This window comes from Tigriopus californicus, chromosome 2 (assembly GCF_007210705.1).
Source record: "Tigriopus californicus strain San Diego chromosome 2, Tcal_SD_v2.1, whole genome shotgun sequence".
Taxonomy (NCBI): Eukaryota; Metazoa; Arthropoda; class Copepoda; order Harpacticoida; family Harpacticidae; genus Tigriopus; species Tigriopus californicus.
The window spans coordinates 3,244,958-3,253,028 of NC_081441.1; positions in this window are offsets into that span (position 1 = coordinate 3,244,958).

Here is an 8,071-nt window from a genome sequence, read left to right on the forward strand (position 1 = left end):
TTTTCTTGGTGGATGCCCGTTTCTTTGTTTGTCATTTCTGGGTTGTAGGTTGAGAATCTTAAACTTGTCGAAGGGAGTGTTTATGTCAAACTAGGAAAGTAAGTGGGAGGAGTAATAAAAAGGATAATGACCACTTGTGATAAATGATAAACATCAGTAACATCTTGGAGCTTTCTTTTTCGACATATCATTCGCTACACAATTATGCCAACTTTGAATTACTTCTTTAAAGGTTGATCTTGTGACTTTATACCTTTCCTGGTCAATTCGCAAATCGCACAAGTACGAACAGACTCTTGGCCATTTTAACGCGACATGTTAACAGGTCTAGAATGGAAACTGGAGGAAACTAATCAGCACAAAAGCTATAACTAATGCGTCCTCTACAAGGATTCGTGTCTTATCGCATTTGTCTAGGTGCCTGATATTTGTGGGATCACATCTTTCATTTGAACTTTAAGGATCCTCTGCTTTCCGCAACCTACGACCAAGATACAAACAAATGCTTAAACCCAATACGTTACGAATTGCATTTAGTCAATTATGGTTTGGGTCGGTTTATTGCCTTTCCTGCAGGGGTTTCGGCTCCACATGTTTCATATTTCTTAATGATCGAAGATTGCTTGTTTTATCTCAAAGGGGCGAATGAGGGGGGGGGGGGTACAATACGGAGGAGATAACAGTCCTTGAGATATATTCTGATTCAGGAACACAGAAACACCTGCTCATGCCATATTATTTCTATTGGCCCGTCGCGCTTTTTCCCTATCTAACATCATTAAACATCTATTGCTTAAACGTTATTCCCTTCATAGAGGTATGCTTGTTCTGAATTGTGATTCTCTACTAAGTTGCTGATGGAACCCATGAGGGCCCTCCGCAATGACTCAAACTCCTTCTGATGACACTCCCGCCACTTGAAGTGGGCAGATTTGTGTGTTAGAGCTCGCAGTTTTGACGTTCGACTGGCCATGGCAGGAACGAATTCCTGGTTGGCGCGGGCCGTGCACAAGAAAGAGACCAGATCGTTCTTAGATGTTAGTTTTCTCGCGTTGGTGAGGGCTTCCACCTTTTCTGGGTCTGGTGAGACTCCTTTTGCTCCAATCTTCACTCCCCAGAATATGATTGATTCCGCCCCAAGGCAGCACTTTTCGGGGTTGAGAGTCATTCCTCTCTGAGCTAAGCGATCCAGGAATTCGGTCAGGGCTGCGTCGTGTTCTGCCCTTGAGGGGGCGGCCACTATGACATCGTCGTGTATAACGTGTACATGTTTTAGGTCTCCAAACGCCTCGTTGCATGCCGCTGTGAGCTCCCCTGATGCCGGCTTCAGTCCCATGGAGAGTGTCTTGAAACGGTAGAGGCGTGCCCCACATCGGAAGACTGTTAGTGGTCGTGATTGTTCTGGTAGTACCAGTTGATGAAATGCTTGTTTGAAATCTAATTTTGAGAATACTTTGCAGTTGGCCAGCCTGGCCTTGATTGTGTCGGGGTTTGGAAAAGGTATATGAGTGTCGTGGAGCTCCGTAGGTCGACTGTTATCCGGATTGCACCTTTCTCTTTGAGTACGATAGCTAAGTTGGAGATCCAGTCTGCCGGTCCTTCATGATATTCTATAACGTCTTCCTTTAGCATTTGTTCTATGGCTTCTTCAATTTTGGGCTGCAGATAGTATGGTTGTGCCCTTGGAGGCAATATGTGGGGTTTTGCGTTTGGTTTGAGGTAGAGTTACACTACGTATCCTCGTAACCGCCCAAGGCCTTTGAAGCATTTGTTGAAGCAATTATTATGTACCCATTTATCTGTGTGATTGGTTTCCTTCTTCCCTGAAGAGTCACTGGCTACTTCTGACAAATTGGAGGCGGTGTAGACATCATTGTTTATATTTCCGCGTCTCATCTTAAAATCATTTGAATATGGCACCAGCCTGGGGTCGAGCATGATCATGCCCAGGTCTATGGCCAGCGATTTCGAGATTATTGGGACGATTAGTTTTGAAAAATCATAGTCATCAACCACAAGCCACTCCGCCTTTGCGCTCTGTCCTTCCCAAGACGTCCAGGAAGCCATGGTGCCCACCGGACGTATGGGGGCGCTCCCAAAGGGTTGTATCTCCACCTTGCAGGATGTGATCTTGCACTGGTCTCTGGGGGATATGGACCGCACATATTTGCCTGAGCCCCTGTGTCCACAATTGCCATCAGTCTAGAGCCCTCAATGGTGATCTTGGCGGCGGTTGGGCATTGGTTGTGGTTGCTGGCGTTGCTTTGAAAAACGTTGTAGTACGCCCCCTCTTCGTCTTTGGTGGTGTGGTGTGAGAGTTGGCGAACGAACGCACTGCGTGTCGAGGCATTTGGCAAACAATGGCGAAGTGGCCCAGCCTTCCACATCTGTTGCATGGTGCCTGGGACGCGGGGCAGCTTGATTGGTCGTGTCCCGGTGCCCTCCCACACCATGCACACGCGGCATTTGTCAAACCCTCTGGAGTTCTTTGGGCCTCTTGCACTTGCCGCGCCGATTTGGAGTATGGACCTCCGATTCTATATACCTCTTCCTGTTCTTGGGAACCTTCTTCTTCTTCTATGTCGACCCTCAGCGTTGGGATTTTCCGGCCTATAGTTGCTGCTGCGGTCGAGATTTCAACTTCTCTAGCCCTGACCGGGAGTTCTTCTCCGGTCCACTTATTTTGTAGCGCGGCAGCCCTAATGGTGGTGCAAGTTGTTCTTCATAGGGCTAGGTGACGGACCAGGTGACCTCGACATTGATTGCAGGAGAACCCGGATTGAGCCGCCAAACTAGATATTCTTTCATGGAAGGCGGAGAGCGCTTCTCCAACCTTCTGGTGGGAGTCAAGGAGGTCGTTCATGGTGGCGAACTCGGACTTGAGGTTCCCAAATTGTTGGCAAATGAGGTCAATGATGGCGATGTATGTAACCGAGTTATCCTTCAGGTTTGGGTACTTGTTGTGCATGAGTGATGTTGGGGCCGGGGCGAGAGCTATCCTCAGGAGCCTTTTCCATTGACTGTTGGTCACGACATCACCTTTGGCTGGCGCTTCTTTGTTACCATAGAAGGCTTTGCTATAAGCTTCAAACCCATCCATCCATGAATCCAGCGCCTCCAGCCTGTCGTTATCAGTGTGTACTGGATGGTCGAAGCGGGGTGGGTCAGGTGTGCCTCGGACCGTTCCTCTGGGGTTCCGTGGGTTGCCGTCCGCTCTTGGATGTGCCTCGGTGGGTTCTTGGATCCTCGTCGCCAATGTGATATCGCACCCCAAATATGATAGGTAGGAACCTGAGTATATTTCAGCTGTATTATAACTTAGCACTTGATAAACGTTGAGCTCTGAAGTGAACGGCATGGCCCACTGTGGGTAACTGGTGGAACACGCCATGTTTAGGTTCGACATTGTTGAACACTGGCACCAAGAGTTCCGGAAAATTGGAACTCCACCGTTTGTGAAATTGGCAAAGCCTTTCACCAGAATTTGATGAAGCGCCGGTGCTTTTCCGTCCGGAAGCAACGCCATTAATTGTGGGGTGCAACCCAGAAACCATTTTATCAGCCAACAAGATGGGGACGAATCTCTTCCGGAAGTTGATCCACAAATATCGTTTTGAATAAGCAACATGGTTCGTGATCACCCAAAAGTCTACGCATTTCATCCATCAATGCAGTTGGGAAACGATCTCCCAACGGTGAAGCACACAGCAATCGCTGTCCTCTTTGGTATGACGACAAGGTGAAGGAAGCAAGTAGACGGTCTTTAAGCACGGCGTATTTGGTACCCTTGGGGGGGAGGCGCAACAATGAGATCCTCCACACGTTGAGCTGTTGTAAAATCCAGCGCAGCCAGAACATAGTCATATTTGGTTTCGTCTGCCGAGATTCCCTTGATGTCGAATTGAGATTCTGCTTGGGCAAACCATATCACGGGACCATGAGACCAAAAACCGAGGAAATTTACGGACGCACCCGCAATTAATGGATTTTGAGTGTCGGAAATGGTTGGCGAGACTAGCTCTTGTCCAGCGTTCACTTTGGACTCCATTCCAACGGGTTCTAACGACAGCTAGACGAGTTGTCTGAAGATCACATTCCCACATCGGGGTCACTAATGAAGCGATTTGTAAAGTCAACAAAAGCCGGTCCTTTATTCCCTTGTTCCATTCTATTTATAACATCGTCGAGACATGGTTATTCAACAGGATCATTGGTAAGTTGCTCACGAGCCGCCACAGGTCCTTGGGTCGAATCCCAAACTGAGGGAATGCCCTCGGTTGTAGTTGTAAGACAAGGATATAGGGAACCAATTTGATGGCGAAACTAATGTTGACCCGCCTGTGCTGCCTGAGGTCCTGATAGTGTCTGCTCTTCCCCAAGATTTTGTTTGTAATGCATGAATCGGCTGGCTTATGAGGTTGTTCGAGGGGGAGGCTGGGAAGGAGGCCTTGACCAAACCCTGAGCGTCCATCCCCAGCCGCGACGACGTGGGAAACTATTTCCACCTCTACTGTACTGCGGCTAATTGTTCGCCTATTTGTGAAAAGACGGCCAACTTAGTCACTTGCAGTTCTTCCTCCTTATCCTTCTCAAGTTGCTGCTTTTCAACTTGGATGTGTGCTTCTCTTTCCATGCTTTGTAACGCCATCTGCTCTCTATGGTTGTTTGCCTTGCAGGCTTGACGCCAACTTTCCCTCTCGAGGCCCAACCTTTCTAGCTCCAAGGCTTCCTGACGGCGATAAAATTCTCTTGCTGGCTTCGACCTCTCGAACTTGGTGTACAGGGCAAGCCTCTTTTCTTTTCTGGTGATTTCGGAGAGCTACCTGGTCTTGGTGGTTCCAGTAATATTTGAGACCAAATCCACGTCTGCCATGGCGTCTTCATTTATTGCACTTAGGTAGAATCATTTAAGGGCGCTATTTTTGCCACGTAGAGCCTTGGCATCGGCAACTTGGCTGAGGATCCGGCTTCCATGCTTCTATTGATAAGAGCTTTTGCGGCAGTATTGAAATCCAAAGATGCTTTTTTTCCAGTCTGGCATCAAATTCTTGCAGTTCCTAAGGGAGCTCTGCTTCAGTTCGGCTTGGCCTGGCTCCTTTTAGGGCTCGGCGATGCCTTTCAAATAGAAGTACGAGATCCTGCAAGATTGGACGTCTTTCTCTCTGGTCTTGATGTTCTGAGCCTTTTGTTTGACTCATAAACGACATTGTCTATTGTTTGGTAAGTAGTTCCAAGTATGCGGGGTTTATTGGTTATAGTTTGTCACTGCTTTGCAGGTGTTTAACAGGTCTTTAGTTCTACCCTTCCTAGCTTACAGACTTTTTTGTTGAAAGCTTAGATTTGGCAGATTGACAAAATCCAATTCCAAAGGTTTGGATTTTGTTTATTTATTCGTGACCGAAAATAAAGTATTACATGAAGTAAGATAAATTGGTTTCTCAGTGTTAAGGGGCAAACATATGAAAGGTCAAAAAGGGAGACGGCAATTCATCTGTTCTCCACAACAAAGAGACTGTTGGGTCCACTTGAATTTTGGCCTTTAAAGTCACTAGAAAGTCGGCATTCCGTTTGAGACCGTGGCCCCCACTTCCTTCTTGTCTGATGATACCTTCTCCGTCATGTATTGTGGTCCTGACATTGAGGTCAGGGCTCACAGAGACTATGACAATGCTTTTTTGTTCGTTCGGCTTGATTCCCCGCGCGAAGCTTTCGCCTTTTTAATTGTTGAGAGCCCATTTCGCTTTTGATTAGATTTTTATGGTAATCTAACATGAATACACCTTTGGCCTTTGTTGTTCTTTTCTAAACTTTGCTTCTCATCCCCAAACAAACCGGCAAATATGAAATGAACTTGGATGAAAACTTCCCTCCCGCACCCTTTATTGGCGACCATCTAAAAGTTGTAAATATGGCACAGTTTATGCACTAAAAAAGCCTGATGGCGACTTTGTCTCTAATGTATACAAATGCTATGGAACCACATCAAATCTTCTGATCGAGTTACCTCTTTCAAAAATGCGGGAAATTCAAGAAATCAGCTTGATTATAGAACATCAACCATGGCTAGACCTTCATGTAAGACTCCTGGTAGAAGCCAAGCTCCTTTAGTGGAAATGAACAAGACCTGTCTATCTATAGCTAGTTCCTCAAGATCCTTGATCTTTATGCTGTCTTTTTTTGTAAATAAGACAAAGCACATTCAGATAAAGCAGTTTTACGGGCTGATTGTGCTTTGATGAACTAGAGCTAACAAATTTTTGACGAGGCCTTCTACCCTGATAACATCTGTGCATCGTCAGACAGCTGCTACTGAAAGGAGTCAATAGGGCTTGTCAAGTGAACACGTTCATGAACAACTGACGTTACTCCATGGAGTAAAATCAAAGACAACATGCCCAGCCAAACTGCCCTGTGCATGCATTGAATTTTGACATTTATTCCATTTTACATGCTTGTCTAAGCAAATGGCATTGTGGCATTGAGCCAATTTGATGGTGCGTTCACCAATTGATACCAAAAATGTTCATTTTGGTGGGTTTTGTAACGCAATCACTCAAAATCACTCAATTATTGAAAATTCAATGTTGATTGCGAAGTTTATTTTTGTTCTCCATCCCTAAAATGTCCAAAATCAGGGTGCCGGACCACATTTTTCCTTAAATTTTCTTCTCTTGACATGCCCTATTTGTAGAGGGTCAAGACCTCGTTTTGTGGACCGATCACAAACCCTTAATTTTCGCGTTGAGCGAAAGAAGCGACCCTGTTTCTGCACGTCAAACGGACTTTCAATGTCCGATTTTGGTACTTTAGTCACGTGATTGCAAAAACGTGGCTTTACGTTGGATGGACGGTTTTGATGCACGCCTCAACAGTTTTCATGAAGCCCCACCTTTATTACTTTCAATATAACAAGACAAAGCCAAACCAGCCACAGGCTAAAAGGAACCGAGGGGTCAATAACTTGTTCCTTGATTATGGACAATTATTTTGTTTAAAGCTAAATATGGCATGTTCAGTTTCATACATGTGTGCATGCACAAGAGCCATACAATTAAGCCCTGTGGACTTATGAAAAGGGTTTTGTTCACCTGGTTCCTAAGACAAAGGTCTTTAGATATGTTTGTTCATGTAGCATTGGTCAATGATTTTTGATAAGCTATCAACTATTCTAAGTTTGTGAAGTGAGTAAAACTTCATTCAAGTTAATTCATAAATGTGAAAATGGTGCTTGTCACATTTTACAACATCTCATGGAAATTTCAGCTTGGCCTGTTTCACTCATTTAAATATTGGTCTTACATAGTTTCATTCTCCTTGCCCTCAATCCTAGTGCCCTGTATTAAAAGAGTGCAACAGTGAGGTCAGAGCACCATTGCAGTTAATTTTGAACCTTCAATTCTGTTCCAAAACATTGAGTTTACATGGATCCCAGATCCAAACCAAACACAATTTTGTAAATGTTTGTGCTTTAAGAGTTAGTTCTAAGGCTTAAGTTACTTTTCAGGCATCCTTGTCTGCAATCACAGCAACACCAGATTCAAACTAGGTATTTTTTAAATAGAAATATAGAAAGTGGCTCAAGAACTGGCATTTGCAACATTAAAAGTACGTTAAAGGGTGCCTGAAGGGTAGCTAAAGCCGTATATGACAAGTAGAATCAGAGAATATTATGTAAATGCGTTTGATTTGGATCTGGGGCCCAGTTAAACTTATTGTTTTGTGAGGGAGTTAAAATCAAATTCCTATGGTGCGCTGATCTCAGTTTTGTTCTCTTCTAGATTCAGAGCCCTACTCAATCCATTCCTATCTAATCAAAAAACGAGACGCATGGAAGGCAAGGATTAAAAAAGTCCGTGATGTTCCTTTAATGAATCATGGTGTTGAGGATGGCAGTGATGATTCTGTAACGCAATGCTCCAAATTGATAATCACGCAACTAAAGTACCAAAATCGGACTCTGAAAGTCCGTTTGATTTCTGCACGTCAACAACGACAATTGGCTTACATTTCGGAATTCTCTACCAATATCAAGCATGTGTCAAGGCTCAGTTCACGTCAGCTCTTTGGGACA